Source organism: Apus apus, chromosome 26 (genome assembly GCF_020740795.1).
Source record: "Apus apus isolate bApuApu2 chromosome 26, bApuApu2.pri.cur, whole genome shotgun sequence".
Lineage (NCBI taxonomy): Eukaryota > Metazoa > Chordata > Aves > Apodiformes > Apodidae > Apus > Apus apus.
Genome location: NC_067307.1, coordinates 3,161,770 through 3,185,330, shown reverse-complemented (window position 1 = coordinate 3,185,330; position 23,561 = coordinate 3,161,770). Strand labels below are relative to the sequence as shown.

General features: G+C 47.6%; 1 long non-coding RNA gene across 1 annotated transcript in view; it reads right to left on the bottom strand.

Moving 5' to 3' along the window:
• Positions 1-23,561, bottom strand: part of LOC127394770 (uncharacterized) — a 104,351-nt gene that overhangs the window by 50,669 nt on the left and 30,121 nt on the right. The window contains exon 2 of the long non-coding RNA XR_007891684.1: positions 4,937-5,111. This is a non-coding gene — a long non-coding RNA (uncharacterized LOC127394770). The remainder of the gene's footprint in view (positions 1-4,936; positions 5,112-23,561) is intronic.

Here is a 23,561-nt window from a genome sequence, read left to right as displayed (position 1 = left end):
CAGCAAAGCACCTCACCCAGGCACACCTCCTGTGCCCAGGCTGGATAGACACCCCGCAAATTGCTACTCAGCAAGAGCAGCATTTCTCCAGCTCTCCTGAGACAAAATCCATCTGGACCAGGTTGCCCTCCAGTTCTGCCCCAGCACCCAGCCTTGCCCTGCTGCTCTGCCACCAGCAGCACCATCTCCACTGTGCAGCTCGGCCATCAAACCAGCTTGAAGGTTTCCCAGACATCACCACTCCTCGGCAGGAACATGCCAGCCTGGCACACTGCACTGCTCCCTGAGCAGAGCTGGCACAGCAGCAGGCAGGGGCTGAGCAGAGCCTGCCAGCTCTCCAGCCTGGCTCCAAGGTCTCCCAGCAAGGTGACACCCCCAGACCAGGGTCTGTCAGCACAAGCAGCCCCCAAGGCCCTTCCAGCCTCTGTGCAGTCTGGAGTCTTTCAGAGTGCTTCTGAAAGGTCAAAAGGAAATATCACTTCTACTTTTCCCCAAGTCTGATTTTTAAACATTTAAGTCTCCAGCCAGCCCTAAATACTGGGTTTTTTTGTTACTCTTAATTCATAGCATCCCTTGTTATCTCCACATGTCCATGACCTTTCTGTCATGTGTTTAGGAACTGATGAATGCTAGTTAAGACATGCCAAACTCACTCCACTTGTGAGACAAACCACACTAGTCTCAAAGGGCATGAGGGAAATCACTTCTCATCCAGCCCTTCCAGGCCCTGCTCTAAGCAGAGCAGACATTGTTTCAGGTCCCCCCTGGTATGACCCAGCAGAGCTGCAGGTAGAGAAGGTGCTGATTTATGCTAGCTCAGTATCTAGCAGAGACTCCTAGAGACCTGCCTTGAGCACTGACAGAATGTTCAAGTCTTTTGAGACTACTTTTTTTTTGCATCCATTTATACAATGAACTTAATCAAGTGATGTTGCCAAACTCCTGCATGTCTAGACAGACACTGGCACTCAAACCTTCCAGACTTGTAGAGGGATTTTGCAAAAGCATCGAGGTGATGCAGGCACTCAGCATGAGCTGGTTGTAAATGGAAATCAGATGCATAATGTGTTTTGGAGTTTCTGTGTGGCCCTCTAGCATCCGGTCACCTCTTCTGTCCACAGCTGCTATGTAACCATGGCCTGTGGGTGCTAAACTCCAGAAAGCCACCGGGATTTCAGGGGAAAGAGATTTTCAAGATGCACAACCAAAGTTAACAGCAAAGTTGATTCAATTTCAGCACAACTTTCCAACTCTTTAAAGAAAGAAATGAACAATGTGTTTCTCAAGAAAAGTCCCCCCTTCCTTTCTGTCCTGTTTGGAAGTGCCTCTGTGTCTCCCCAGAAGGGCTCTGGCAGGTTCTAGCACAGGAGAAACAGCAGAAGTTATTTAAGTCCAAACACATAAAATTACACATTCAAAACAAAGAGCATGGGAACTTGGCAGAAGGAGAGGGTGTCTGAGTTACCAAAGCAGCCATAACTCAAGAGCTGACAAATGATGTGGGTTGGAAATGATTATTTATTCTGGTATTTAATAATACAAATCCAGAGTGTGGAAACTACAATCCTGCTGCATCACATTGTCTCTAGTGCCTCCAAGTCACTGAGGGCTGCAAGGATGAAGCTCTGTTGTGGTTTCTATAATTCAATGCCTTTCACACAATGTTTTACTGTAGAAGAACACATGATCAGCAAGGAAAGGGATTTCCCTGCTAGTTCCTAGGCTAGTATTGTTTCTGAAACTTTGGAGCTCAGAGATGCATTGAATAGCACAGGGGAACTTAGGTGAGAGGAAGCCTCCCAGCTCCACATCAACCCTTCATCTCTGTGTCAGAAATTGCATCTCCGAAACTTCTCAGTTTTGGAGTAAATCTGACTCAAGTCAATGGCACTAAGTATTTTCTCACCACGTGGCAGCATCTCCCCAGCACATGGGCTGGCACGGGATGGACAAGGAGATGCCCAGTTATGCACAATCCTCACTGCATCCCACTCAGGAAGAGTGACAACACTGAGCTTCCACTGCAGAAAGACTCAGAACTGATGGTCAGGAGTTCAGCAGAAGAGATTTGGGCTTTTCTTTTGCCTGATTTTGTGGAACTAAGGAGTGGGGATTTAAGGTTAAATCATCATATTGGGTGTTTATTGCAGTCTCTCCCTCAACATTTGCTGAGAAGAGTATGTTCTGCCCCAGACCCAGGCAAAGGCTTTATTTCAGGTTACTCTGGGATTAGGCAAATGTGAAACAACAGCCCAAGTTCATGCCTCGTGGGCTGCTGCCTGCTTTTCTCTGTGGTTAGGAGACTTTTTGTATTTTATTCTAAACACAAACAAATCAGAGTAGCCGTATTTCTGTTTTTCAAGCTAATACTGCTGTGATGACCAACTGCTACAGGAATTCACCTCTTAGTCTAATAAACCCAGCCTGAGTGAATGCAGAGAGGAATCTATTGTTTTAAACTGTTAAATTGGGAAAAGGGGTTTTTATGACTCTCCATGACCTTTAAAAGGAAGCTCAGAAAGCAGCTGGACAAAGCAAACAGAGGATTCCTAGGAAGAAGCTGTCTGCAGTGGGTGTCTTCCCTATGAGATGGAGCTTTTTAAGCTCAGGTAGAGCCTCTCACGTTCACTCCACGGGAAGCACCCCCGTGGGGTCAGAGGGAGGACTGGCCATTTCAGAGCCAAGTGTGGTCACTGGTTGCTCTGGTTTAACTACAAATTTAATACACAATTAAGAACACCCAAATAAATATGATTTCACATTGTTTTGGAGAAGAAATGATGGATTCAGTTTCATTTCCTTAACCCATCCTGTCAGTAGGAAGCAGCCCAACAGAGGAGCCCATGTTACTCTGGGGGAGAACAAGTGCCACCTGCAGCAGGAGTCCACAGCCTTACAAGCCAGCAGACATTTAAGACTTCTGAGCACCCAACAACCCCAGTAATTCACACCGCACCCGCATAGCCTGATTAGGCAACCAGACTGCAGCTGACACAGAAGTTAGAGATGCCTGCCTCAGCAAAGAGCACCCAAGGCACAAGAACAGCCACCCATTTGAGTCCGGTGGTCATGGGGGGTGCTGTCCTTTGGACAAGGTCCCCACACCAGCCCTCTTGAGCCTACCAACATGTCTCAGTTGCCAGGAGCCACCAGGGCACCTACCTCAGAGATCCTGCTGCCCTCTGCAGAGCAAGGCCAAGGCCAGGAATGGCACACAGCTCAGTGGGAATAAACCAGAGAATACAAATATCATTACAGTTACACCTGTTCACACCCAGTGCTGGCAACAGACACGTGTCCCCTGCTCCTCAGAAGCTTTTTGTGATTGCTCAGGATGAAGGGCAGGGACCCCCCATGCTCCAGAGCCACCGCCCTGCCACTAACACTGCCAGGGACTCATGGGGAATTTGAAGACTCCTGCAAGCAAGACTCTGTTCTCACAAAGCCAGTGTGACACCAGTGAACATCCTGGGTCACAATCTACCATCTCAGCCCTGACATGAGTCCTCAGATCAGTCTGTTCCTCCCCAAAAGCATAGCAGCAACTGCTGGGGTTTCCAGCTGCCTTTGAGGTACCAGAGCTTCAGTGTCAGGGACTGGAGCCCTGGGCCACAGGAGTCAGCCAACTTGCAGCTGGTAAAACGAACACAAGGCTTAGGCACAACTCTGACATGAATCCTCCAGCACCAGCACAGAGATCCTTGCACTTCATGTTTGCTTTAGGGATGAACTTCCCTCCCAGAAGAAGCTGATGCTGCCTGACAGCCAGCTGGGTGCTCACTGCCACAGCTCAGCAAAAGCAAACAAAACAAAGAAAAAATGGTTGTCACATTGCAAAGTGGTACTAACCACCCCGTGTGAAAACCACTAAATGCTGTTGTGGAGAGCCACTGAGAGAACACATCCATGTGGGCTTTTATTTCCTTCACCTTCAGTGCTAAGAAGAATCAAGTGAGGAACAGTACTTGGACTATCCAGCCTTCCAACACATGACCAGAAGGGAAAACCAGCCTCAATGTCTGCACATGGCATCACAAAGAAATATCAAGTTGCAGTTCCCAGGACTCTGAGCATTATTACATTTTAGCTGGGAAAGTTGCTTAAGAGCACAAAAGGTCTCTACTTAAACATTCAGCCTGCAAGGAGGGATACAGCAGAACCTTTGTGAACCACCTCTCCCAAGGCAGCAGCCGTTCTTCCCTACCTCTCCTGCACAGGACACACACAGCAAAACCAGACAGATTGTCAGCTGAGCCATAAAAAAAGCATCTTCTCAAAATTACACCAGGATTACAGCAAACACTGGGAAATGAAGCTGTGCTGGTACAGGCTGCTGGTGGTGGGAGAGGTTCTCTTTCTGGAGAATGACCCAAGGAACCACAGCAGACTGGGGAGAACCCTCTCCCTGCCTGGGCTGCAGGAGAGCCTGGGAAGCTGCAGCCACACACACCTCCAATGCACTCAGGTAAAAAGAAACTGAGGAACTTCACAGAGAAGAAACTGGCAGAACAAAGCTTAAAGAAATATCTCTAAAGGCTTCAAGGGAAGGCAGCCCCACAGCACCACTTCTGTAGTACTACATTATTTAAGTCAAAACACATGATATTAAGAAAGCTGACTCAGGGCTTTCCATGCCTGGGGTTGCCAACACTATTTGTGCACAAACACTTTTCAGAAGTTCAGCTCACCTGCAAGTCACACCAAATAGTGGGTAGCTAGCACTTAAAACAGCAAGCCTATAATTTTATATGCAGCTGCTGCTTTATTTCCTGCTCTCTGTTCTGACCTTGATATTTTTGTGGTCCCAGATAGATCCAGCAAATGGAAAAAAACACCACTTTGCTCCCATGCAAAGCTGTTTCATTTCAGAAGAGATGGTGAATTTTTATGCCTGGTGGCAAACACACAACCCATAATCCCAAGTAAAAAGCATTACCTGTGGCAAACAGGCTTCTGCAGCAGCACAGGGACATGTTCCCTCGGAGAAACTGGCAGGAATTTTCTTAAGGTCAAACTCTGACTCCAGGAGGGACAACACCAGATTTTACAGGCTAGCAACCAGTCACCTTGTTGCTGTTCAGAGCAGTAGGAGCTTGTTCATTTGTATTTCACTGTAGTTAAAAAGGAAAATAAAAAAGAAGGAAAAAAAAAAAAAGACACATCAACACAACTACAAAGATCAGCCCTCCAGAAAGAGGGCTACAATATATAGGTTACTGTTTCCTGCTAAAACAAACCCCCTCACAGTACGATTTCACAGGCCATGCTAATTATTTTTAGGGCAAGCATAATAAAACCCAGGTGATTTGCCTTTAGCAATTTCTTCTTATCTTCACACAGCTCCGGATCATTTACCCACATGGCAAGCAATTACAGAGAGCCCTGCAGCTCCTAACAGACAGCTTTTGTCCAGCCCTGCAAGAGTACACAAAGGTTAATATGCTTTTGCACTACAAAAATCTGGGCATTGTCTTGTGTATTGTAAGACGTGCTTGTGACATGCTGAATTCAGCTGATTTACAAGATCAGCAAAACAGAAGGTTTTCCCACTGGGAGCCTTTTTCTAACTGTTTCCTCCTCAGGATGCTGGCGTGCAGGAGCCTCCAAGTTGCCATGTGCTTCAGCTCCTTGAGCACAAACCTGCTCCTCTGCTGCATAACACAGTCCCAAGCCAGGAAAAGCACCTTTTTCTCGACAAGGTTGAGCCCCTGGGTTCATATTTATGTTCTCACCACCAGGCCCAGCAATGGGGGAAACATTGCTGGGGGAAAGTGAAGGCTGTTACAAAATCTGGAAGACCTGCAGAATTCCAGAGCTTTCCCATAGTCCTTATCCATAAATGCAGTGTCAGTAGAGTTCAAGTTCTTGGTCCAGCCTCTGCTGAGTTGATGGCCCAGTCAACTTCCTTCCGGCTTTGTTTCTCACCAGAGGAGCTGCATTTGCTGCCCCCAAACCCAGGGGGTGCTCAGAACTGCTGGGGTGGACAAAGTGTCCTTTGTCCCCCACACTGCTGCAGCCTGGGCTGGTGGGACAGAGCTCCTGAGGGGCTGCTCTCCTCCAGGTCCTTGTCACACCTCCAGTGGTGTCCAAACCACAGAGCAGTGGAGAAATCTCCTCAACAAGGCCTTCTCACCTTCAGAGATCACAGCCAGTGTCCCCTGACAGCAGGAGCAAGGGAGATCCAGGTCCGGCCAAGGAGAAGCTGCTGAGACTTGGCTGACTGCTCTCTCTCTTCAGTTCCACCTTTGGTCCAAAGTATCTGGTGCACGTTCCAGAGCTTGACTTAGGTCCCAGTAATTGATGGTGAAACATAAGAGGGACATTGTGTGTCAGGGGAACCACGGGGAAGGAGGAGAGAAGTTCATCTGCGCTGCAGTGCACTGCAGAACACAGACACTTGCGGCTGCCGTTATTAAATTCTGTGTCTCTCGGTAGGGTATTAAATGTAACATACACTTAAGCTAACTCTGGGGTGCCTAAAGAGTACAGACAGAAGATCTTTCCTCAGCATTTATTTATATCAAAACATATATTTGTATTGATGAAGTATTGGCTGTCAGGCTACCGACAGAAAATCACTCTTGATGCAATAAAACTCGCAGCCTGTTCAGCCCTGCTAACAGTAACCCTACTCCAGCATCTCATTACAATTTCCAGGCTGAGAAAACCAACCCAGCTTGATAGGAAGGGAAAATATCCACCAGCACCATAGGATCCTACACCACAGGGATGGTACTTGGTCCCAACATGTCCCTGAACAAGCCATTTACAGGAGGAGAAGCCTGTTGTACGGTGTAAAAAAATAATTAAAAAAACCTTCCAAAGGGTTGGCAGCATAAAAATTTCTGGCTCTGTCGTCTCTCTGTTTCTGCAAGCAGCAAAAGATCCATAATTCTCACACTTAATGTAATTCCAAGGCATCTAAAGTGATTTACAGTCAGTTTACTCAATACTTTCAGCTTTATTTAATGTAACAGTTATGGCACATAAAAAGTTTATTGAAAATCCTTTGGGAGTATGATTGAGTAAGAAACAGTCATTGCTAATACCATTACAAGAGCTGAAGAAAAGGATCCCAGCATGTTCCCTCAGTGACCTTTATGGCTCTGTGATCCAGGGTTACACCAGGAAAGCCTCCCCTGCTCCCAGAGGGGAATGCTGCCTCCTTCCCTCCCGGGGAGGCTCCTGCCTGCCACCAGCCCTGGCTCTGCTCTGCCTCCCTGCACCAGGGGAGGGAAAGCGAAGTTCTGGGAAGCTGAGGAGGGAGGAATTTCCCTCCTGCCCAACTCACTCCTTTATGCAGTTATTTATTTTCAGAGTTGCCATTTGCAAGCAGAGCTGAAGCCCTCCTCTAAGGAGCAGAGGAGTTGTTTTGGGTGGGATTGGGATGAAAACAGGGTTGCAGTGGAGGGAAATTTCATGGATCCCTCCCAGCTCTCCTCCCTGTGGTGCCAATAACTCTTTCAGCATCACCAGCCTGTTAAAGCTTCTCCCCAAAAGTGAAATTGCCAAAGCTGTTAATTTGCCTTAGCAATTAACAAACATTACTTTTACTATCATTATAGCAATAACTATAATTTAATAATTGCCAAAACTGTCAGTGTTAACATCCACAGTGGAGAGCATATCTCAACATCCATTTTTGCTGGATATTTTTGCAGTCTTGGCAGAGCACCAAGGTTGCTTGAAACAACAGCAGATTCCCATTTATCTTAGCAGGGTAGAAGACGAGCGGAATGGCAGAAATAGAAACCACTACAACCCCCTGAGGATGAGGGGCTCAGCTTCTCCAACCCTGGTGCCTTGGCTGTACTCAGGCTTTCAAACACGCCTTTGGTGTGGTTGGTGCCTGGCCCCACAGGCAGGCTCTGCTGCTCAGGGAGATGTGGGCAGAAGGTGCAACCTTTCCTTCAGCTGGGCTATTTCCAAAATCTCTTTTCTCACACCTGCTTTCACCCCCAGTCACAGTTTGCTTGCAGGCAAGCCGTGTCTTCCAGGAATCAGAGGTGAAAGGTGTGTCAAGTGGAGGTGGGAACAGCCAGCAAAACCAGTACAAAATAAAAAATAAAAGTGCACTGAATAAACTGGAATAAATAGACAGTAAAAGAAAAACATGTTCCACATGTGCATGTTCCATAAACAGAAAAAAGGTTACATTTTTTAGATAAGGCAACTGTGATGGATTGTTTAGCTGTATTTGTCAATCAAGTATTAAGACTTGCAGAATTAAAATCAGAACAGTTCAGAGATGGATTCCAAGCTCTCCAAAACATCAGGTTTGGCATTTAGATAGCTATCAAGCTATCATCTCTAGACAGACAAACAGATAGATGGATGGATGATTTGGAGAAAAAGATGGAGACATTCTTTCAAGACTTTTTTTTCCAAGATGGTTTGCTTGTGCCAAGAATTCAGCCTGGGGAAAAGTCCAAATGTAGCATTTCCTCTAGTTTAAACTGGGGCTTGGCCCAAACCAAACTTTGGCTCCAAAGACCTGCTCTCAGCAGGGACACAGAGAACAGGATTCAGTGCCTTTAGCCCACCCCTGTGTTAGCTGAGCTGAGATGTGCAGCTTTAGAGGAATGGACACCTGCCTTTGCCCCAAAACCACCACTTACAGGTGCCCAAATCTTAATGCTGAACAGATGGGGGGGAGAAAAGCAGCATTTCATGCTGGAAATGGCAGAGAAGACTCCAACAAGTCCACTACTGTTAGACAGAAATTCCTAGAAACAGATGCAGCAAATTCAGTGCTTCAGAGCCAGTCCTGGAGTTTGGGGTCTGCTGGGAGAAGACTGTGTAGCTTATGGATTAATGTACTATTATTACATTACTCTTTAAGCTTCAAAGGTCTGCCAGGAAACCTAAGCCTACTATCTATTGAATGACATTTGAAGAACAAATAATACATTAATATATTTAATTTGAGAATAAACACATACATTATAGGAAGGGATTTTGTCTATGCTGATAAGTCAGTGCCTGACCTTTCCATTGCAATCCCTGGGTGCTGAGCAGCTCTTCCAGGAACCCTGGCCAGGGGCTGCCAGAGCCTCCCCCCTGGCCCTGCCGGCTGGGAACTGCGGCTCACACCCCACTTGGAACCGGGAGCTCAGCCCTAATTATCCCTTCGACGCTAATCTACAGCTACACTAAATCTTGTTGCCTCAAATTAGTTAATCAATTAAGTGTCAAACCACAAAATGTTAGTGATTGTGGCCTGAATTTATTGCCTTGGCACACGTTTCCATCTGCTGCCTCTCTCCTTTACTCAGGTTCTACTGTTGGGAAACTCTGGGGCCGGCGCTTTGCCGCTGTCATTAGGCTACCAAGGCCAGGCTCCACTGCCCCAGGAAGAAATGGGCTGGAAATGCAAAGTTCTGCACCTAGGGAGGAACAACCCCATGCACCAGGATAGGGCAAGGGACACCCAGGTGGCAAGCAGCCTGGCAGGAAAGGACCTGGGAGTCCTGGTGGACACCGGGCTGAACCAGCTATGAGCTCCTGCAATAAAGGCAGCTCATGGTACCCTGGACAGCACTGGCACAGGTTGTCCTCAGAGGTTCTGGAGTGTCCCTCCTTGGTGACACTCAAAAGCCACGTGGACAGAGGCTGTGCAACCAGCTCTAGGTGGCCTTGCTTGAGCAGGGGCTTGGACAAGGTGACCCCCAGAAGCCTCTTCCAGCCTCCACCACTCTGTGATGCCTGAGCCTGAGTCCTAAGTCCCTCTGTGCTCCATGTGGGCTGTACAACTACAGCAACTCAGAAAGTCCCATTATTTGCACAGGATAACTTGGAGAATTTTAGAAGCTGATTGGTTTTGCTGGAAGTCTTTCCAGCTTCAGAGAGGGTTTTTTTTTAGAATTTTGAAGACAAGATAAAACTGATAACTGAAACTTTGAGCTTTTTCAAAAGTCGTGAAAATATTCAGCTTTGGAAAACATTTCTGATCAGAAAATAAAATAGTCTGTTTTCTTGCCAACAGTTTCAGAAATAAATGCCAGCCCTTTAAGTGCACATTTGAAAGAGGATAGTTTTTTTAAAAGGAGTTTTTTTGGTTTGTTTGTTGTTATTGAAAAACAACAACAAAAAAGACTTTTCAATGGAAATTTCAGTTCTCAGTGAAAAGCTATTTTTCATTCAAATGGTGTTTAGAAGAAAAATATTCACCCAGTTCTAGTCCCCAGAGATAATGTCGGCAAGAACTGTGTGGCCAGGGGTCATCTTCTCCCCATTTACAACTCCTGGGGCCAAAGCAAAAAGAGAAAGAGATTAGTATTCAATTCCCGGGGTCCCCAAGTGAGATGAGTGATGCTGGGCCAGTTATTGCCACTCTGGCAGCAAATGAAAGCATCCTGCTCCTTGACACTGTCATTGTCCTACTTCTGATGATCAGTTAAAAATGTAAATACAAAGGCTAGACTTGGGGAAAGCCAGCACAGGACGATGGGGGGAAAAATTGCAAAAGCGAGTTTTATTGATCCCCAGTCGAGATTGATGGCACAATAAGAGCAGGAGGCGAAGAGTGATTTTGCTTTTGAAAACGTTGATGAATAAGCACTCAGGGGCAACAAATAGCTGGACTCACTGGATGATGGACGGCAGCAGGCGAACAAGATGCATTTTTATAAATGGGTGAAAGGAGAGGAGGACTTATTAAAAAAAATGAATGACCACATGTGGCAGGGATATGCCACTGGGGAGAAGCCAGCCATTGATTTATGTGCACTACTGGCATTTGAAAATTCAATAATAACATTGACAAATGAGAGGCAAAGCTGGCCAGAGGACAGCAGAGAACTTGGAGTGGAGAAAGAAAATGCCAAGGTCAGGATGAAGGAACAGAAAAACATGCTTATGTTGGAAGGGTTTTGAGTTAACTCATCTATATAAAGACATTAAGAAAAATCACTCCGGGATCAGAGCTCACCAGCCTGACTCTGTGGCATGAACTGGAGAGAAGTAAATGGAGGAGTTGTGGCATCCAGTGGACCTCTCTGTGGGGATATCTACCTCCTGACATGGGGAGCACAGATCACTTAATCTTTCCCTCCTGCTTTTTGATAAGCTGGTGCCTAGTGCTCCCTGGCACCTTTACAGTTAAATACCCAGAATATGGTGCAGACAAACACCCAGATGCCGTAAGTGTGAGAAGGAAAGAGATGCAAAGGAGAGGGCTGGGAAGAAAACCTGGGTGTGCTGAGCACACAAGGTAGGGACTGTCAAGCTCTGCCCAGCTCCCAGCAGCATGTGGCCAAACTGCCTTCAGGAAGGGCATCTTCAGCAGAGCCCATCACTCCAAACATCCTGTAAGGTCAGTCAGGAGGGCGTGCAGGGAGATGGGGGGAGAAGGGCAGTGCAGCCCAGCTGGGAAGCAGGGGATGTTGGAGATATTTCTCTAACTGCAGTTAGGTTACAGCTGGGCAGTAAACGAGAGGAATGTGCTGCTAGCAAAAATGTCACATCCCATCATGTCATAGCACCTGAAGATTCTCACATCCCAAAGAGGCAGAGAAGAGGAGCTGACAGCCTTTCTGGACTAGGAAAATCTTATCAAGACTCAGAGATGGAGCATTTGTCTTTCATTTCACTTGCCTAGGGAAGGATGGTAGAAAAGCCTGTTGCAACAACCTCTCCTGAACCACAGAGACCTGGATCTTACAGGCCCATGGAAAAAGGCAGTAATTGAACTCATCAAAGCCATCTCTTGCTACCACTCAAATAATACCTCATCCTCACCAGCTTGCAGAACATAGTGTAGCATATAATGTTGCCTTAACATTTGATCTACTTAATAAGCCCCCCATTTTTTCTTCTCCTTGTCTTCTGGCTCTGTTACAAATGGCAGTTAAAGAGTATGACCGGCAGGAGGGACCACAAAGAGAACACTAGTGAGAACGTGGCAGAAATGTACTTTGCTCTTTCTCACTGTTTCTGGCCTCCCTCCGGGCTTGTATTCATCTACGAAGATGTCTTTTCTAAATGCTGGAAGGTCAGAGGTGTGGATGGAACATAATTCTGTGCATCAGTGTGCCTGGCTCAGTCGAAGGAGCACTTAGTGGTGGAGAGAGCTTTCTGCAAGGACTGTACAAAGCCCTGGCCTGGCTCCCTGAGGCCAGTGGGAAGGATGGCAGCAGTGTGGGTCAAGGCCTTACCGCTGGGGAGCCATGGGCTCTGGTAGCTTTGAACACTCTGAGGGGGGCAGAGATCCTGTCTGAGGATGCAGCACAAGACCCTCCTGTTGCATGAAGCAAAGGCCCCAGCCAAAACGTGGAGTGAGGGGCAGGACTAGGCACCCATCCTGGCAGAGCCTGCTCCGAGCCTGGGAGCAGCTCAGTCCTCACTACTGGACTTCTGACACTCTTTGTATGGCTGGGTTTCTTTCCCTCGTTGCAAAGCATTCAATTTCCATCTCCAGCAAGGCAGCTGAAACTCCTGTTCGTGGTGCTTTACTCACTTTTCCAGCCTGGTAAATCTCCCTGGCAGAGCCAGCTCTAGTTTGAAATACCACCTAATCCCATGTCACTGAATAGCTGCTGTGCAGCCCTGGCCTATCTGTTTTAGAATGTGTCCCTATACAAGTTCTGAACCAACTAATCCTTCCACAGCAGACAAAGTCATCCCTTGGATCCACTCTCCTCCACATAGAGCACTTGGCCAGGTGATTTTGGGGAGATTCCTGAGTGTGAGGCCAAAATGTTCAGCTATATGGATACAGAACCAACCTCATTCTTTTGTGCTACCCTGACAGTCATGTCAACAGAAGGATTACACATAACCTCATTAAAATTTACATTGCTGAGAATGGAGTTTGTATTTCTATGGACCCTATATTTAGATCCCACGTTGCTGTTGCCACTCAGCTCCTCTATGTCCAGAATTAGTATCCCCAACAATAACGAGGTGTGTGTGAAAACAGACGCACACATATTTTGCTGGGTGTGTAAAAGATCTGAAAACAAGCAACATCACCTTGTGTGTCTTTAATCTGAGGATCTCAAAGCAGCTCATGCAGGTAATGTAAGTAGCTTCTACAAGAAGGGAAAGTGAAGTACAGGGAATTTGTTGGATTTACCCAGGTTTTATAGCGAGTCTGTGGAAGAAAACAGACTGAAACTCTGTTGCAGAGACAGCTGGAGCCCCTTCCAGTTACTGGCAGTTTCTCCCTGTAGATGTAGTTTTACCTCTCTGAAAACCTCTCAGTAAGAGTTTCATACCAATAATTAAGGTTGGCAAGGAGTGCCTAACTCTGGTTGCTGAAAAAATCCTCTGCTCAAGTTTGACATAACCGCAATAATTAATGAGGGAAAAAAGTTGAGAAGCCGATAAAATCTCTGGAGCCCACCCCTCTGCCTGTTCTGGGGAATGTTACACTGAGAGCTGGCTGTGTCAGCAACAGGGTTTTGCAATCACATCTCAAACAGTGCAGCTGAGGACAGCATTAATTTAGAGTTTGCAGCCAGGACTGCAGAAACCTGCAGGCCCCATCCACAACTGGTGTAAACTGGCGCAGTTCCTCAGCTGTGAACAGCAACTGAGGATCTGGCCATAGCATCTTACCCTCTCTCCCCCCAAGGGTTGGAGCAGCTCCTCAGAATCACTCTGGAGCCCATTAAAACAAAAGTAAGATACCTCCAATCATTATTACTCATTTTTATGGCCACGTTGTTCACAAATGACTGAATTTAGCTGTCAAATGTATAGAAAAGAAAAATAAAATCAAAGCATCAGCCATCTGCGCCCCAGAAAATGTTTGTACTTTCATTGGTTGTTTATGGTGAGAAGGTCCCAGCTCTTTGTTCCACATCATATTAGTTACTGCATGGGAAATGAGTGGTTTTGACTTTGCCATTTATAAGGCTTTTGCATTCTCTCTCTTGTGCACGTTTGCTCTCTCCCTATATGTATTTTTAGTCCATATATCTCGGATTGACACATGGAATTGTGTTTGTTTTACTGGTTCTGTCTCTCTAACAGCTTTTCATTGCAAAAGGGACCCAACGTTGGTTATTTACTCTGCTTTCTTCCAGGGCCATTACTGCGAGCACCGGGTTCAATCAATCCAATCGCCTGATAGCTGTGACGTTCCCTGACCTATCTGAGTGTGAAGGAAACAGAAGCAGGGAAAGCTCTGGCATCTCTTGGAGATGTCTGGAGAGGCCCAGCTCTTGAAAACTCACACACTTCTCTGTGCTCTGGGTCAGGCCCACCCGGCTTTACGCAGCTGAGGACATGGCCTCACAGGCTAAGGGTTATCCTGCTCCAGGAGTCCCTCTGTGACCACCCTCTCTCTCAGTCTTCTACCTTGAGGCATATCAGCAGCCACTCAGTTTTCCAGCAAAGTTCAGTGACTGTGGTCAGAAACTCAGGCCCTTAGGCAGTGCCCCAAAGCCAGAAGCCACTTAAGAAAGTCTTGGCCAAAAGGCACTAAGAATGAGGAACAGTTGTTTCAAGTCGGAATTCCACTCCATCAGATTATGTAAACACATATTTAGCTCTAAGTGGATAAATAATCCCCCAGAAAGCCACCTACCCTGAACACTTTTCCAAATCTGGCACTGTGTTTTGGGGAGCATCATATTTTTCCCTCTTTCAAACTCCCTGAAGGGAAGTGCAAGCAGAAGTTAAAATCCCAGCGACCGCCTTCACTTTCATCCCTGGCCTCATCTCATATTCTCTCGCCTTACCTGGGAAAGTGCTGTAAACAGCAGGAGTGTAAATCTGCTGAGGTTACTCGGGCAAAAAAATATATGGTGCACCAGGGAGACCTTCTCTGAAACACAGAGCACCTTTGTGGGCCCATGTTATTAGATAGATGCTGCAGGAGAAGGAAAGGAGAAATAAAGGGCATCCAAAGACCAACCAGCTGCGTGATGGAGTCAGCACTGGTCTCTGCACCTCTCCAGAATCCCAACATCTCTGAGACACTGCACAAGAGTTTCAGAGGGGACATATTTACACACTATTGCTACCCAGCACAGGGGTGACTCAAATGCACCCATCTCAGAAGGAAGCAGCCCTGTGCTCTGCAATAACCTTTAACAAGAATTTACAGCAGCCCACATTCCCCCTCCTGTCTCCCCAGTCTGACATCCCCTGGTCCTGAGCTGTGCAGCACACCCAGGGCACGGCACACAGCAAGGAGGGACGGCAGGGCACTGCAGAACTGCTCTTTGGTGCCATCAGAAGACACTTGGGTCTCATATTTCAGGCCTTCAGAAGCTAACACCATCCTGTCTGTAAGATGTTTTGATAGCCCTAACAAGATCTTCCCACAAAACACCCCAATAGCCTGGGACTTCTAGATCACCAAGCTCTCAGGAGAACCTGGCCTGCCCTGTGGCATGACATGGAAAGGGGAGAAGATGCTCCAGGCAGGCAATGATCTGCTGTCAGCAAGGGGGGCAAAGCCAGGACAGCAGATGTCACCAACACCAAGAAGACACAAGAGCTCTCCCTGCTCTCACACCGAGCCAGAGGCAGCCTGCGGCCATCAGCCTGCAGTACGGCTGAGGAGAAAGCCCCAGGAAAGCAAGAGAGGAAATGAATTCCAGGCAAGCGGCTCGGGCAGGGGGAGGGAAGGGGTGGAATGAGCCTCTCTCTTTTCAAGGCAGCTGGGCTTATTTTAATGGGCAAGGTCAGCAAAGAAATGACCAGGAAGAGAAATCGCTGCCATTACAAATCAGCCGCGCTCCTGTATCAATTATTGCCCGTGCAGTTCCTTGCCTTGGGCTGAAGCAAACATGGCCTAATCAGTTTTACATCTACATTTAATTTTATTGGAAAGAGGAGCCAGCAATGCATCATGGGGCTGCTGCGTGACATGAAAGGTGACCCCTGCCAACTTAATGACACAATACATAACCCTTAATGAAGTCACTATCTTGTCCTTTTTTTGCTGTCTCAGCCTGATGATTTATGATGGCATCATTTTGCTTTGCCCTCTTTTCATTTCAGCTTGACAAAGTGGATGAAACAATTATCTTCGTTATCAGCCAGAGCAGTAGAAAAGTGATAGTTGAGGATTTCTGCAGGTGGAGGGCCTTGGCTGGGGATCAACCGAATGAAAAAACATGCTTAGGAATTTTGGGGTTCCCTCTTTTTCTCTCTCTCTGACCATGGCCTCCTGAAGATGGGCAGAGGATCCCAAGAAGCCCTGCAAGCCCTACATCACTGTGGCAAGAAGTAATTTCAAGAGAAAGAGATCTCTGGAGCAGCAGACAGAGGAAAGCTGGGACGTGTCAATGTATCTCCTTTTCTTGGCTTTTTCCCCTCTCCACACACTCCTGTACTGGCACGATGTATACCCAGGAATATGCCTGACAAAAGTTATTAGCATCCATGCAGCTATATAAAGGAATCCAGTGCTAATGATGACTCTGTGTTTGTGCCTCCACATATCCAGATGTATGAGCGTGTTTGTACCTGATTTTATGTATAAGTAAAATCAGCATAAGCCTGTGTGTAATCCTTCAGAGCCAAGTCCACCTCTCCATGGTCACAACACTTTCTGGCTGCAAGTGCATGATAAACCTGCTGTTACTAATTGCAGCTTAATGATTTGATCAAAATCACAGCCCAGCTTTTTAACCAATTTTTAGAGAGAAGGAGGACCTTTCTCCCCTTGGTACCTAGAGGTGGTATGATGGAAGCCTTCCTCCATTGACAGAGATGCAGATGGAAGCTGACGGCACAGTATTTCAGTCCTGCTAGGCAGAGATGACAAAGTGCCCTCACTAGCCATATGCTTGATGGCATTTGGAACTGCCACAGCAATATTTTTTGGCTGGTGCTGCTCAGGGTCTGATGTGGCTGTTGCTGTTTACTTAGTTTCTCCTCTACACCAAGATGATTCAGGATGACTGTGAGCAGACCTTCCTAGCAGTACTTAGGCACTTGAACAAATTGCTGCAATTCCTCACTGATTTTAAGAGATAAAAAAGAGAGTCTCAGCTATTCCTCTCATGTCCTTTGCCTGCACAGGGCTGTTCCTTGCAGTGCCAAGTCCTGAGCACAACTATTTCTCTAGCTCACAAGCTGATGGAAGCTCTCCTTTCTCATGTCACCAGCAAGGATGAGCCTAAGAGTCTTCCGCTCCATCTTGCACTACTCACCTAGCCCAGCTCCCCAGCTGTGAGCTGCTGGAGAATCCTCTGTCAGCAGAGCTGGAATGAAAATGTTGTTCCAACACTCGAACACAATACTCAGCCAACTCAGTCACACTGCCCTGCTCCTCACTAAGGATTTACATATTCAAAAGACTACATTTTGTAAGCCACATTTTTGATGTTTTTGGAAATACTAGTCAGAAGCCTTCCAGGATTTTACAACCACTGCTTCAGCCTTTTAGTGTTCTTACATGCATCCTTGTAGGTCAAGACCTCCGTACAGTGAACCAGCTAGAGTACCTCTAATTAAGTTATTCTGCCTCATTCCTGACTAATATAAAACATGCTTATCAACCCCAATTCTGCATTATGTCTCCATCCTCCTCCTCACAAGGAAGGCTTTCTCTCCACGCTGTGACCTGAGCAGGGTTTCTCAGGGAGGGTGGGGAAGGAATGAGAAGATAAATGCAGTTTGGCAGGACATTAAGGGAAACCACAATATTGCCTTGTAATGCAGCTCCTATCTGATCAGCAGAGTCAAGTGTGGTGCCGCAGTTCTGTCTCATGGAAGTGGAACCAGCCACCCCCGTCAAGCTGATTGCTGAGATCTTCCCTGAGATATTCCTTCTGTCTGTCAGAGATACCAGCTGCTGAGGAATTCCCAGCGTGTGCTGACCCCAGCCCAGAAAGCAGCCCCCCTCTCATCCCCAGCCCTCAGGCTGCTCTGGGGCTGGAGCTGCACTGCAGGCAGGGGGACAGCCCAGGTACCTGCTGGGCTTTTGCAGCGTGCCAGGGCCTGGGAAAGCACAGCCTGGCTTGTCTTGGTGAGGGGGACATGACTAATACCTTCTCTTCCAGTGAAAGAAAAAGCTGCAGCTCTTGAACTGCTCCTTTAATTTCCTAACACCTTCCTTCTGCCCTCGCAGGAGGCATTTCCTGCTCCTCTTGTCAGTTTGGACAGCATCCTAGGAACTCCTTCACATGGAAGGTGGTAAATGTGACGCATTGGCAGAAACTACAGGCAGCAGTAACCACTAGCACTTTCAGAATAATCTGCAAGATTTAACTAATTAATTCTCAGAGCCATCCTGTACCTCAGATTGGTGTGAACGCCGCTGTGCAGGGGAGGCTGAGCTGCTGGCGATCCAGAGCCTCAGCTGGTGCCTGCACCACTGGAGGTGGTCAAGCCCACCTGCACCTCCTTGGAGTGGCAGAACCACAGCACACAGCTACAGAGCTACCAATCCTCTCTAGATTCAAATACAGCAGAGAGAGAAGAAAAGGCTCCCTGCAGGGACTCCTCTACCGTCAGGATAATTACAGCCAAGATTAGAACTGGTTGGAAAACAGGAGCATTTTACAAATGAAGGAAGAACTAACTGTAGGGTAGTTTAATCATAATTAATGGGAAGACACTGTTCAACGAGCAGCTGCATGTGGGCCTGGTTGTGGTTCGAGCAGCCGAGTGTGATGTATAGTGGTTGTTTTCTAATCCCCTGCCTTTATATGCCCATTCTTTCTCATGTCCTTGCTTTAAGAGGTTTTACAGGTTTTACATCACGGTCCTTGCTATGGTATCCAAGGGTATTTAACTGCCACAGTGTGATACATAGGCTCTGGATGTGGGAACAAACAGCAGTGTACCCTTCCCCAGGAAGGGGGTGCTTTTTCTGATGGAGCAAGTGCTCTGAAGGGTTAAACCATCCTCCGCTTTGCTTTGCCTCAGTCCCACTGCCAAAACCTTGCTCTGTCTGCTGCGCTTCCTCCGTGTAGCAGCAAAGGAAATCCGTAATCTCCCAGCTACAGATTTGGGGAACTTTGACATCCCCTAATGAGGTAAACACATTACTGTCATGTACAAACAAACAGCAACAAATTAGCAGCTGACACGTGAGGAAGCCACAGCTCAGCAACATGCGGCGTCTTTACAGGCAATTAATGCTGCCTGCGCCAGCCGGGCTGGGCCGCGCTCCCGGCCCCTCGCTGCCCGTTCTCCATCTGCCTTCTCCTCGGGGGGTTTCTTCCTCCCCTGCCATCTGAGAGCCCCGTCGGCAACTGGGTGCCACACAGGGTACGATCAGGTGCAATGCAAGAAGCTACTGGTGCAACTGGGAAAAATGACCTCAATATCGTGGCTGCTGAGTGCGGGGAGCTGGAGGGCACGCGGCATGTTCCCACTTCCCTGAGCATCTGCCTGGGCTGCCATCAGAGACAGGACATGGAGCTGGTGGGACCCTTGGCTTCACCCTATGGGATTGCTTTTATTCTCCAAATGGGAAAGTGCCTGAGCCTGGGAGGAAGGACTGCAGCATCTGGCAGAGAAGGCTCTCTGCATTAGTTCTCTTCCAGAAACCGGTTTATTGCACGATCAGCAGGGTGATAAAGATCCTGGGGTCTTTACTCCTAGCCCCTGGCTTGAGGCCCTATCCCGGGAAAAGGGCTCAGCAGCTAAAAGAAGACAGGAAGAGCAGACCAAAGCTGGTAAAGAGACAGATATCTGGCTTTATTTTAGCAAAAGCCATCTCTGTTAAGCGAGAGCCAGGGCAATAGGCCCGTGGTCAAAGGGCTTTATTATTGTAATTGCTTTGAAAGGGTGAAAGCCTGTGGATAAGAATCCAAATCAGTTCTCACTCAAAGTAATAATAATGAAAAAAGATAAATAAATAAAGGCAGGAACCAGCCAAAAAAGGAGCTCACATTATCAGCCAATAAACCAATAATCCATTAGTGACCAAGGTTGCTGAATAATATAGTACTTTCCCAGTGCCCATAATTTATACTGCAGACTAGAGAATAGACACGATTATTAGAGTGAGGGCTACTGGATGACACATGATGCATGACCGCGCGGCATTGATCTTCACACAACAGGAAGGTGTCTAGACTGGGAGATGTATGGCCCTGCGAGCCCGAGCAGGGCATATTTCATGCGGGGCCTAATGGAGTGGTGGAGGCCGTGATGGATGGCTGGCTGGCTGCAGCAGCAGCGCAGCTCGAGCAGTGCTAATGCCTGACCTCTCCTGTCCCCCCGTCCTTCAGTCCGTCAGGGTGACCTCATTTAGGGGGATGGAAAAGGAGAGGAGTGCGAGGGGGAGGGAGGAAGGGGGAGAGAGGGGAGGAGAAAAAGAGAGAATGAGAAAATAAAAGATAAGGAGAGGGAGTGATGTAAACGAACAATCTCTCATGAGCTTCAGGCTCGCTCCAGCACTGCAGTGGCACTGGTTGTTATGGGACTGATTCTGCTCTGCACCAGTCAGGATCCTGCTCCTAGTTGGGACATGACGACTCCTGATTTACACAAGTGCTTCTGAGAGCACAGTAAGGCCCTTTTGGGGCAAGTCTCAGCCTTGCTCAGGCTTGCAGAGCTCATGGGACTGGGCCAGCAGACCTGGTGTCCCATGAGGAGGTGTGTGACTCCTGGCTCCAGTGCTGGCCCTGCAGCACCCGCATGTCTCCCATAACCTGTTGTGGGTGCAGCAGCTACTGCTGCAAGGTACCCATCTGGCCTCTGCCAGAAACTGTCCCCAGAGCTAGGATGGGCTGTGAAAGAGCCCCTGGCCGTCAGCAGTTTCCAGTCAAGGGCAACAGGACAACTCCAAACTCATACCACGGTCTGGTGGCAGCCCTGATTCCTCGCTGCATGCAAATAGGTGATAAACAGATTCACAGAGTGGCTGTCTGGTCCCCCCAGTAAGACACTCCACCTTTGCACTGGAATCCCCATCTCCTCTTCAGCAACTCTCCCTCCACCTGTCCTTCCCTCCCTCTGATACTCAGCCACCACCCTCCTCTCCCAGGCAGAGGCAGGAACACTGAGGAAGCAAAGCAGAAAGCCTGAAAAATCCCACATGTGCATTAAATGTAAAATATGCACATGGGAGCAAAATTAATAAATGGCAGTAGCTCTACAAAAATGGAAACAAATTAAAACAGAACCCCACCATGTCCTTCAGAAATGGATCAGACTTGGTTTTCAGAGCAGCATTCGAACTTGGCTGCAAAGCCCAGCACACAGGGCTGTCAAACACGTTCCAGAATCAGATTCACAGAATGGCTGGGGTTGGAAGGGACCTTAAATGACAGTCACAGCCACCCAGCCAAGCTCCCCAGGACTGATGGAAGCCAGAGCACCTGCTGACCTGCACAGAACAGGGCTAGGGCTTGCTCAGTGCACACCAGGACGGAGAAAGAGGGAAGGAAAATGTGCCTCTCTGGGCAGAGCTGGAACAGTATTTTGCTTTCTCTCAGGATGACTGGGAAGGACTGTTAAAACTCTGGTCAGAGGCCCCTGCCTGTTTGGGAAGGCTATTGCAGCTACATCACTGGGCCTAACCTGGAGGGATTTTTTTATTTGTTTTTTAAACTTCCAGGAATTTCTTTAAGGAAAATAGAAACACAGGTATTTTTATGGCATTTTGTTGTATTTTCACATCTAGCGATACCACTTTCTGATGGAAACTACTCTATTCATTTGTTGGTAAGAAAGATACCCAGACTGATAAAGCAACATACCCAAGAGCTCTAAACTGATTTGTCTCAGGAAATTGATGGCAGAGCCCAGCAAGCCTGCCCTGCCACACACAGCACAGCCCTGGCCTGCAGCTAAACCTGATGACAAGCAGATCAGCCACCTCCCTTCCCTCAGCCCTTAGCTGGATGCTCACTGCCTCTGCTGTGATGAATTCTGTGCTTTGGTAATGAATCCTGCAGGGTCCCTAAAGGTTAAATAAAATGATCTGCTGAAGTTGCAAACTGAATTGATAAAAAGGGACTGGCTGCTCTCTCCCTGCTATTTTGATTTTACTTTCCTTATCTCTCGTTCATTGTTTCAGTTATCCTGGATTAGTGCCCAGGACTGTTGTCAGCCAGTGTGTCTGTACAGACAGTCTCCACCCCAAGGAACTTGCAAGCGTAATAGTGAAGACAGATGGATGGCAGGCAAGATGATTGCTGCTGCTCAGGAGTAGGGAAGGAAAGCACAAAGAGCAGACATCACTGCTTGTGGTCACAAGGGAAAGGCCAGAGCAGGACCAGGAGCTAAGCCTCAGGCTCTCGGGGCTTTAAGACAAGAGCATCCTTCCCCTCTTGAATCTCCAACACTTCAGCTGGGCTCTGCAGGAGGCTACTCCAAGGCAAGTAGAAATGGGTATTTGCTGGGGCCATGGAGTGTCTTCCAAGTGACCCTTTCTGTGTCTGTCCTCAGCCCTGAACTGCACGAATCCCATGTTAGCACACATCCTGCTAGGATCACTGCAGCTCCTGGTCTTGCTGCCCACTGCAACAGCTGGGCATCTCCCTTCCCCAAACCCACATACATTCCCTGCTATGGTTCTTTCCCTCCATGTAAGGGCTCTAACCCCCCGAGCTGCCTGGAAAGAAAGAGGGAGAATGGCCATTTACTGTGTTTCCTTTTACCATCTGGGCTTATTAAAAACTGCGCAGCAAATTAAAAATAGGTGGGAACAAAGATGGGGGAATGACATAAAGGGTTGCAGAAAATTCTCTGTGTACTTTTAAAAGCTGGAATTGCCATATGGACTGGCAGAGAGACATGTTTTACATTTCCACTGGTACATGACTGACATCATTTAGCATTAACTTCTATTTGAATAAAATGGTAGTAGACATTTAGGTAATATTACAGGGCAATAAATGTTTTAAAGAGCCTTGGGGGGATGCTCTTGAAACACAGTCCAGACCAGAACTCTAAAAATATGTCTTAATATATATTAACCTCTTCTAGGACTTTTGGCTCTCAAACAAATAACGGAGGATAGAGGGTTCCCCCCTCCCCCCCTTTTCACTCTCTGAATTAAGAGTCCCCAGCTATATTTTTTCCCTTTTTCCTCTTTAGCTGTGCTGGGAAGAACATGAGGGAATGTAGTTAAAATTCAAAAAGGTTCCCCTTTATCATTACCATGAATCAACACAATAAATGAGCCCCTTCAGAGCACGGTAATAAGAATTTGATAAATCATCAGCCAAAAATTAACTAGATGTCAAAACAATCTTTCAGAAGTGTGATGGATTAGGGGCGATAGTGGCAATTAATCTCCCAGCATGAGTTCACAGGAGAGACTGAACGCTGGGAGATGGATAGGGGGGAGACCAAGGCCTCACAAGGTCAGGACACTGCAGAAAGGAACGAGAGAGGGAGAGAGAGACGGAGAGAAGAAGAAAAAATTTCCACTGAGTCGGCAATACCCAGGCCCCCAGCAGCTGAGGTAGAGGTCAGTCACATGCCTTTGAAAACCTTTCTGTCTCCAGCTGCTCTGGGTGATGAGGCAAGCACTTTTCTGCTCCTGCTAATAAATGGCACCAGCCAGCTCATGGGGCACAGCACATGGCTGGGAGAGCTGGGCCCACGACAGGCTCCAGCACGGGGCTGGCTCCTCTGAACACGAGAGCGGGGCTGGAGGCAGCAGGACGCTGGAGGGGCAGCGAGGGAGACAA